This window comes from Humulus lupulus, chromosome 9, assembly GCF_963169125.1.
Source record: "Humulus lupulus chromosome 9, drHumLupu1.1, whole genome shotgun sequence".
NCBI lineage: Eukaryota > Viridiplantae > Streptophyta > Magnoliopsida > Rosales > Cannabaceae > Humulus > Humulus lupulus.
Window position 1 is genome coordinate 101,496,601 of NC_084801.1, and position 10,779 is coordinate 101,507,379.

At 32.2% G+C, this 10,779-nt stretch overlaps 1 long non-coding RNA gene across 1 annotated transcript; it reads left to right on the forward strand.

The window, feature by feature from the left end:
- Positions 1–9,053: 9,053 nt before the first annotated feature.
- On the forward strand, positions 9,054–9,581 carry LOC133800860 (uncharacterized). The gene is made up of 3 exons (XR_009876642.1): positions 9,054–9,174; positions 9,256–9,301; positions 9,392–9,581. It is a non-coding gene; the product is annotated as an uncharacterized LOC133800860 (long non-coding RNA).
- The last annotated feature ends 1,198 nt before the right edge of the window (positions 9,582–10,779 follow it).

Consider the following 10,779-nt stretch of genomic DNA (forward strand, 5'->3'; position numbering starts at 1 on the left):
GAGTAACCAATTATTTCCAAATTTATGACTTAACTTAGAGAGTATCGCCTTAGGGTTGGTCAAACCTAAAATAAATCACTCCTTACTATCTTCATAAGAAGTCGGAAACATTTCTTAGGGGGATGAAAACAAAGCCGCCTCGAGGCCCTAATCATATTTCATGGTGTTGTACTAATAATGGAGATCATAGGTCACAATGAGATGCCAACCTTCTCTCACTCACTATTTTAGATATATGTGTTTATTAAACTAATTAATTTATTCTAAATTAACTACAAGTTCATTTATAACTGTATGAATGTAATTAACTATAAAACCATACAATTTTAAAAGGGTATGTTTCTATAACTAAAGTGATTTTGAATAATTACCCATTACATTCATCAAACTTTAGTAAAACACTTTTTAAATAAAGTTTGTTATCCTAAAAGGCATATATTTACTATTGCCTTTATTATGGTGTGTTTGTAAGGCTCATTAATTAATGAGAAACTAATTTCCTAGTTAATTTATGTAATTAAAACTAATTTTTAATTAAATAACTATTTTTATTATATTTTAAATTTAATTGAATTTAAATAATTCAAATAATTATTTAAACTTAAGATTTATAAATTTTAACCATCTAAGAGATATTTTATTTTTCTAATAAAAATAAAATAAGATGATTTATTTTTCGAATTCAAATAATTAAAAAAATCAATTAAATAAAAGATATTTTGCAAAAATATAGGGATTTGATTGAGCACCAAACTTGGAGCTGAAGTTAGTGCCAATTGGTACTAAGGGCTCAAGACAAATGTGGTTGGGGCGGGTGTATATAGGTGATGGTGCACTTAGGGCAGACGTAGGACATACAGGCCACAGTGCTAGGGGGCACGGGTTGATGCGTGTCATATGCCATACCAAACTTAATTATTTATTATATCTTAATTCTACTAGCTACTTCCGTATTGCTTCAAGTAAATGTCAAACCCATGAGGACTATGACTCAATTTATTATTCAAAATGCTATCAAGAATTAAAATAATATTTTGTTTCAAAATTCAATAACATAAAATAAAGCAATAATTAAAGAACAATTGATGATACAATTTAATGAAACAATTAAGAATTCTTCTCCAACTTCAACAATAAATCTATCAACAATGACAAATAATATTCTCTATTCCTAATTAAACTATTAACCTCGTAGATAACACTTAAGCAGTCAATTATCCCAGTTTCACTATAATAATTAATTAAAGATAAGCACTCTTACTCATTTTTACTAATAAATAAACTCATTAAATGTGATCTATTTAACACAAGAAAAGAATTATATTCGATGGAAACAAGTTAATCGAGGCAAAAAATTCATTAATCATGGAATTCATTTAATCTAGGTTTCATTCGTCATCACATTTAAAATATCTGTCACAATACCTAATTGCAATTTATCACTCTACTTAGAGTCCTAAACTATTAGGTGAATAAAAACCCTAAAATGATAATAGAACAATGTCAAACCCTAATTAGTGGCCATCTAAATAAGATCTTACAAGAATCATAACATTCAAATAGAAAAACAGAAGCAATTTAATGTAAGGCAACAGAATGAATAAAATTCATCAATGCATTCAAGATTTCATCTATAAGGTTTTGAAATAACCCTTAACCTAAATAGAAATTTTGCTAGACATATTTCCATAATAAGAACAAGAATTCATAGGGAAAATAAAGAAAGGAATGAAGAAGAATATAATTGAAGAACAAAAACTCTATAATTTTCTCTAAAATTCACTCCAAAAATAATGCCAAGTAATTTCTATATGCAAAGTGTATCTAAAATAGAGAGAAAACACTTCTATTTATAATGGTTCTACAATATTCGAAATTAATCAGAAAAATAAAAATCTAAATTTGAAATTTTAATAATAATAAAAAACTAATTAATTTAATTTTTTATTTTGATATTTTCATTTTTATAGTGTAGAAAAACCAACTTGAATTGGTATTTCCTTTTAATCTTCATGCATAATAACTAAAGAAACGTCCCCACTCGTGCGTGTACAACACTATCTCTAGGATTGGTGTTTGAGACTCACATGACTGGAGAGAAAGTTAAATGCAAAAGAAACGGTTGGACCCACAACTGAAGAAAGCTTCTGATGTAGCCCTTCCCCGCTCGTGGGTATAATGAACTCTCCTCCTTATTAAAGAGTGTGGTGCAATTGCCACGAAAGAACACAAGGAGGGGACCATTGGTTGACATGTGCAGAAGCATGTCCTTTCGTGATACGTGGCACCAGCTCAAGAAATTAGGCTCTTGTAGCACACCAATTTTTTTTTTAATTAATTTTGTGATTTATTTTATTTTTGATTGTTAAGTGTTAGGAAATTATGTTTAATTGTTTGAATTGTTTGGTACAAATTATGTGAATTTAATTTTTTTATTTAATTATTCTATTTTAAGAGCTTTCTTGAGTTTTGGTCTGGTGCACTAAGGTGCATGGTTAGTAGAGATGCACTTGAGCACTTGTGTGTGTGCATGTGCATGGTAAGCATGCAATAGTTTTTCCTATGCATTATTTCATTTTATTTAAGTATTAAAAAAGAAAAAAGAAATAGGAAGTGAGGCGTGTAGTGTGAATGGGCAATGTTGGAAGAGTGCAAACTTTCTTTGTTCCTCATTTGACATATTTTCTCCAATTTATAATTATAGAAAACTAATATATTTAAAAATGGACTTTCTTATATTAAGGAAAATGCACTACTACAAAATTGTATTTAGATGACATGCATGAGATGACGTTTGTAGTAGAACTGTCGTGTCATGTTAAAAATATACATGACACAACAGTCGCTCACAAACTGTTGTGCCATGTAAATTAAAACTCACATGTAACGGCAGTTCTAATGAAACTGTTGTAACATGCCTATTTTTAACATGAGACAACATTTCTACTTAAACTGTTGTCTAATGCAATACAAATTTTCTAATCAATTACTAATTTAATTTGTATTATTTTAATATAATTTAATATATTTTATGTAAATATATTAATAAAAAAGTATTAATTAATAATTTGCAACACATAATAACTACTAGTTAAAGAATGAGTTTTGTTTTTAAATGAGTTATTCAAATAATTGTTTAAATTTTTAATACTTTTTTGTAATATTAATTGCTAATTGAATTACTTATTATATATTTAATAAAAGAAGATTTCTTTTATTAAAATTTCATTAATGATGGTGTTGTTTGGTAACACTTAAAAAAATAGTTTTTTATTTAGGTAATTAAAAATTTGACAATTAAACATAAAACAGTGCTTGGTAACATTATTTTTATTTATTATTTTTAAAGAATTTAATTAAAATTCATTAAATTTTGAAAATAGAATTTTTTCACTTTTTTTTTTTTAAACCGTTTCGACTTTTTGTTTCTTCTCTTCTTCAAATCAACACCTCACTTCATATTGTTAAACAAAAATAAAAATAAAAGTTAACTTTTATTTTTATTTTTTGTTTAATAATATAAGGTGTTGATTTAAATAATAGAAGAAAAAAAAAGTTGTAAACAGTTTTAAAAAAATTTTAAAGTGAAAAAATTCTATTTTCAAAATTTAATAAATTTTAAAAAATAACAAATAAAAATAAAGTTACCAAACACATTTTATGTTTAATTATTACATTTTTAATTAATCAAATAAAAAACTATTTTTTTAAGTGTTACCAAACAATATAATTTTTTTTACCAATTAAACACAACCATACTTATTAAAAATTTAAAGTATTAATTTTATTTTTTTCTTTTAAAACTAATAAAAACTATATTTTTTTTTAAAACATATAATTTTTTCTCTTCTTTATTTTTTTTTTAAAGAATGACTTATTTCTAGGTTAATCGTGACCCCCTCCACCTCCGTTCGACAACCGCACGCGCAGAACCTTCTCCATGACGACGAACCCCACCTCCGTTCGACAACCCGGACAGCACCCCAAGACAATAGCCCAGTTTCCGTTCGACTCCAGGACAGAAACCCTGCTATTGTTCGACATCCACAACAGCTCGTGTGACTGGAGCACTACTACAAAATACCCTTTACGGGTCACCTTTTTAGGACATGCACATTAATGTAAGTCCTAAAAAATGTCTCTAAAGTTTTTAGGACTCTCATTAAGAGTCCTTAAAAAACATATTTTAGGACTCACAATAAGTGTCCTAAAAACATATGTAAGTCCTAAAAAAAATTGAATAGAAAATTTAAAAGTGGTGACTTTTAAGGGCTCAATTTGAGTGTCCTAAAAAAATATTAAGGGCTCCCAAAGTGAGCCCTAAAAACTTTTAAGTAAAAATTAATAAATATTTATTGTCATTTTTGAATTGGGATTTTTATAGGTAGGGATTCATCACTTTCAGCACAGAAAAGAGAAGAGAGAATAGAGGGTCTCGGCTGGGTTTGAAACCGAGAGGCGACGGCGGCGACGGCAGGAAATGACAGGCGGCGATGGCGACAGCAGGCGATCTCAGCCACCACACACGTACAAGTTGGTTTTTTTAATTTCTGTTACATGGCTTTAAAAGCTTATATGTTTTTTATATGTGATGATCTTGAAATTAATTAGAATTCACATTTCCATCTTTACATAATTCAATTTATATTATAAATGCATTATCTGTTTTTGTTTTAGTTATTTCTTTCTTTTTACTTGGACTGAGCACTATTACTATGTTGGATGAACAATGCTCTATCTTTTCAGTTTCTTGATTGAATTGTATAACACTCACATATATGCGTTTATTCTATTTTAAGTTGTGAAATGTATCACAGTTGAAATATTTTTAGAGTACCTATTCTCTCTTTTTATTGGCTTGATTTCCACAAATTATATGATTCTGATTGAACTGCATGAAAATGAAACAGAATGGCCATTTAGGCTTTTGGAAAATAACTAAATTTGTCAGCATTGATGGAGCAAATTGCTTTTTATTCATTGTTTCCCACTTGCTAGATTGTTCACAAGAATTATCATATTTATTTTATGTGCCTTGATTCATGATCATATATGCATGTTATTAAAATGAGATGTTTAATTCGGTTTGTGCATATTTATAATTCCTTGGCACACCATCTGTGTAACGCCCTAGATAGCCAAGACCGTTACACTGTGTGTTTATACAGTGCCAGAGTTGCTAACCAAATCATTAAAATAAAATCGTGTTACTGAAGCTGTAGAGGAACTAGGGTTAAAAGCATTTTGGTTTCAAAAGTTACATTTTCACTACTAAACATTGTATATTTACACGGGATCCCAAAAATGATAGTTTAAAAGTCGTTTACAAAAGTTACAAAGTTTAAATACATTGACCAACCATACTAAGGCAAAAACGAGCAGTTAGGTAATCCCTGTCCTGACACACTCCTCGACCGTGGTGATCGAACAGCTGGCTATGTACATTTCGCCTCGGGGCTCTCCACCTCAGGCTTGGTCCGGCTTGCTCTTGCCTTTACCGAGCCAAGGCCCAGCAAGAAAACACAGCAACAACAGAGCATGAACATCTAGCAGACAAGTCAATTACACAAATAGCATCTCATAAACTCAAGTATATCATCAGTCAAGTATTTCACATACTAAGCATCTCAGCTCATAATACATAATGCACAGACGATAACCAGGGCTAGCGCTCACAGGCTGCTCCCTCTGTTATCCTATTGTTTCTGGCTCCCAGTGGCCATTTCGCGCCCCGTGCGCTAAAATCATGTACGGTACTCTTAGACTGCTTTTACGTGTCCCTTGGCATAATACCAACATTGACACAATGTAACTCTCTCGGGAGCACTTAGTCCCATTACAACTATACATTCGGGTGCAGTTTTCTTACCTTTAGTCTGAACGGTTATCGAATTACGAGCAAAGCCCCTCATGCACGATTCGTTCCCGAGCCCAAGCTTTTATCGCCTAACCACAATCAAAGTATAAGGTTTCATAAATATCCAAATATAGGTTTCCAATTTACAAAACTAACTCCCAGGACTCATAATTCCACCATGCACGGTGGTGAAACCAAACCCGAGCACCCAAGACCACTCTCCATGCTTAAAACCCTCAAAATCCCAAGTGTCCAACCAAGGGCTGCGGCCCCCAAAGCCTAGCCGCGGCCCTTCCTCAAAACAGAAACTAACCCCACTTTGAACCACACACGCGCCGCGGCCCTTGCCTTGGGCGCCGCAGCGCGCCCCCTTGGCCGAACCTCCTTGCCTTCTTTGCATGCTAGGGCCGCAGCGCTCTAGAACAAAGCCGCGGCCCTCCCCTTCGAACCCAGTTTTTCCACCATTCAAGAGCTCAGAACCTTACCTTAAACCATCCCAGAACTCCCCAACTCCTAACCACTTAATTCCTAACCTCTTAGCATGATCTAAATAGCATAACTCCCAAGAAAACATAGCCTAACCTACTCAATCACTTCCTTTCAATTTCTGCAACCCAAATGCTAAAACACACACAAACCAACCACCAAATTCAATGTAAGACCTCCAAACCAGAAATTAAAACTCACCTCTGTTGTAGAACCTCTTCACCAAACTGTAGCCAAGCCAAGTCTCCAAAATCCCCTCTTTAATTCTGCCTTAAACACCATAACCAAACTTGTTTCAACACTCAACTAAACCCAGAAAAAATTCATAATTCACCCACAGAAAACAGAGTTAAATACTCACCTTAATCCCTGTTCTAAAGCTTGATAAATCTCTGAGCTAGACCTTCAATTCCTCACCCCAAATCACAGGAATCCCAGCTTGTTTCCCCTTTGATTCACTGTATTTTTCTTTTGGTGTTTTCCTTGAACGTGAGCAAGAGAGAGAGAAAGAGCCTAAGTGCTAAGTTAAGGTTGGTTTGTATTTGTTTTTCCTTCTAAAGGCTTCCTTAAGACTGACTCACGTGTTAAGCTAGTCCCGAGGCTCGGGGTGCCGGAACCGTCCCCGAGGCCAAAATGGTAAAATCCCCCATTATTCCCGCCTAGACATCCTAACCTCAAATATATCTCCATATATTTATTTTCATGTCCCGGTAACCCAATTCACCATCTGCTATCTAATAACATTCCTGACTTCTCCAAAGTCATAACTTAAACCCCATTATGACTTTCCCGTTATCTAACCCTAGAATCGTCTTGAGTCGTGCTCAACGAACCTGTCCACATAATAATGTGCTTCTCCCATTTATCACATATCGTATACCACATATTATAATCATATAAACAATATTAAACACATAATTATTCATTAAATCACAATTATTCCAATAATGCCCTCCTGGCACACTAATCAAGGCCCTTAAGCCTTATTAGTGAATTTGGGTCGTCACAATCTGTTTGATAGAAGTTCTGAGTTAAAGTCTTTTTCTTTTTATCTTGTCATTCTTTCATTCTTGACAAAACCAATATATATTCGGTTATAATGCATATTTTACACAAGCTAATTGATAAAACCACAACTGCTAGCCTCCTACAATATTAGAGTAGTATAAGGGCCTGAGTAGTATTTAAAAGTTATGCTTGTTTTTCACAAGTTATATGTTGAGGAGCTTTCTCTTCGTAGGCTTGTATCCTGACTTATTACCCTTCAATACTAAGATTTTTTTAATTTATGCTGCATGGCTTTGAAAGCTTATAGGTTAAGGAAACATAAATATCATGTGTAAATTATTCTTTGTGCAAGCAACTCTATGTATGGATACTGGGTCTGGGTGTCATTAACTCTGTTTTTATTACTCCCTGCTTTGTTTGGCTTTTGGGTGTTAATTTGTAGTTTACCTATGTTGTCTTATGCATTTTCATCTATGTTTGTTGGATGGGCATTGATTCTATGGAAGATGGGAATCTTTGGATGGGTCAAGCACTTGTTGCCGTGGTTGGCCTATCCTGTTTGGGTAATACTAATTTCTTTCGTCATTTGGGCCTATGAAACACATGTTGGCCTACTGTTACAAGTTTATATCAATTTGATGTATCATGTTGGCTTTTTTATTAAAATTTGTTGTGCTGCACTATTTGATGCACTTTTAGATTTTTGATGCTTTTCTTGCTTAGTGCTGCCCCATAAATGTGTTAGATGAAGACCACATAATGAGATGTAATGAGAAATGAATTATCTTGAGTATTTTGCTTGTTATGCATTCTTTTGTTTACTTAGATATTAAGAAACAACTATTATTAGAATAATTGGGAATGGAAACCACAAATTTTTCTTCATATATATAGTGCTCCACCATTTCTTTCTTTCTGTTATTATTTCAGTATGAAGTATTATTTTTGGGATTCAAAAGGGTGAAATAAAAATATCACTTAATTACACTATGTTTTTAGATTGGTGATTGATGATATATATGATTGTTGTACTATATAGTAAATTTAGCTTACTCACCTTTCCTTGAATGTTGATATGCGTGATCATTATATCCATCCGTGCTTAAGAGAGATCATTATGTCAGCACATTTGTTTTTTTTAATTTTATTTATGAAGTTGGAATGGTCTATTTCTTTCTTTGGTTATTAATGTTGATATTAAGAGTTTCCTTTGGTTATTTGGCTTTATGAATTTCACGGCAGAGAGGTTTGTGGGTTCACGACATAGCAGGTTTTTTTTTTAATTTCTTTGATAAATAAATACTTTATCTTATATAAATATATGTGTATGTTATTTACCTATATTATTCTGTATTTTATTCTTTTTTTTTATTCTTTGAAGACATCCTATGCTTCATATTCTGCAAGACTGTAACTAATATTGAAATTGAAATAATGCATTTTCATTATTTACCAACATATGCGTAATATTCCTCTAGTAATTATTTTTGAAATCATGACAAGGTGGATCATCTAGCAAGAATTAAAATGTTTTTTTCCCTAGTCATACATCATGTACCTTACTTTTTCTGATCAGACTCCTATAGATGTCTAAATAAGTGACTAACTCAGTTGGTCTCAACTCAAGAATAATTTGGCTCATGTATATCGCATGCCTTTTTTAACACCTCTTGTAAATATCTGTAGTACCTTTGCGCAAACTCTTAAATCGTGATCTTAATGGCTTTCATTTATGGTTTTATAGGGTTTTGATGAATGCATGAATTTCGTTCTTGATGATGCTGAAGAAGTCAATGTCAAGAAGAAGAGCAGCAAGACACTGGGTATGTGTCTTTAATTTCTCGTCCCATTCTCTTGTGCTTGTTGATATACTTAGCTCTGATTTTTTTTCCCTTGTTCTTCAGGGAGGATACTTTTGAAAGGAGACAACATAACTCTGATGATGAATTCGTAAGTATGCATAAAAACAGCTTATATTTGTATGTATATGCTATTTAAATCGTTCCCTCTCACTCATTGGTAACTTCTTTTCTTTCTCAGGGGAAAATGATGTTCATGTCACTGATTGGATTGATTGGGGCTTACAGTGTTGTTCCCGTAGCATAGCATGTATGTTGAGTTAATTTACAGTTACTATTTCGACTGCTTGGTTTGAGTACATTTTGGATAGCATGTAGGAGAACTCATTGAATGTTGATTTTATATGTGTATAAGTAGATGAGTTGTTGCATTGCTTTAGAAGTTGATTTTATGTAGTAGACTAGCTGGAGAAGTTGTGTATGTTTGTGGGTACTGGTTTATTCAATTGCTTTAGAAATGGATATTGAGTTGTGGTGGACTACTAGTCTACTACATAAAGTTGCCATTGATTTTCTCGGAGTCCTCTTCTGTGCAAAATTAGTTACTTGTTTATTTATTTTAATAACATGTAAGCCTTGTTGATTTATATATATATATATATATATTTATGGCTTTGCATGAAGTAAATGGTTGTAAACTTGTCTATTTAGATAATGCTGCAACTTCCCAGAAGCCTATAGCTGTCATGAAAGCCTTACAAAACTATTACGAAGATTACAATTCAAATGTGCATCGTGGAATCCATTCGTTAAGGTACTTAATGCTTGATTGGTATGAAAACTAACAGTAATAGACTATATTGCAAAGTTGTGATAGAGGGAGATATTACTTTATGTGTGTGAGTTATGCCACAAAAGTTGTACTTTGCTTGATTGAAAGGAGAAAAAAAAATGGATATGTGTTATGATTTATAGAAAAACTTATGTATGCTATTGACTTCCATTTTCGCTTTCATGAAAATAGTGCAAGGGCAACAGACAAGTATGAGTTGGCCAGAAAGAAGATTGCATCTTTTATCAATTTATCAAATTCTAGTGAGATTGTATTTACAAGAAATGCTACAGAAGCCATCAATCTAGTCGCTTATTCATGGGGCCTCCAAAATTTAAAACAAGAAGATGAGGTGCTTTTTTTTTCTTTCCCTATACCCTTCTATTTTTATGCTAATTTTTCTGATAGTTTTATGAAAGTGACTTCACATGCTTTGCTATGTGCATTACATTCATGAATACAGAACAAAACATTATCTGCAAATTTCATTGTTATCATGATATTTGCCTTCTCTAAGTCATTTATTTATATATATTTGTTTTTATTATAAGAAATGAAAGTAACTTTATTATGATTGTGAAAAATCATTACAACCAAATATTTATTTCAAATACTCCAAATCAAACTCAAGCAATTGAAAATATAAAAGGCTTAAACACATAAACAACAAAACTGAAAGACTCAAAAACCATAATAAACTAAAGTAAAACATTTTATCTCATAAATATCAGAAAAGGAAAAGAAATTAAACTCTTTCACACACTCGAGCCCAATAACAACTCAAATTTTTATCATTT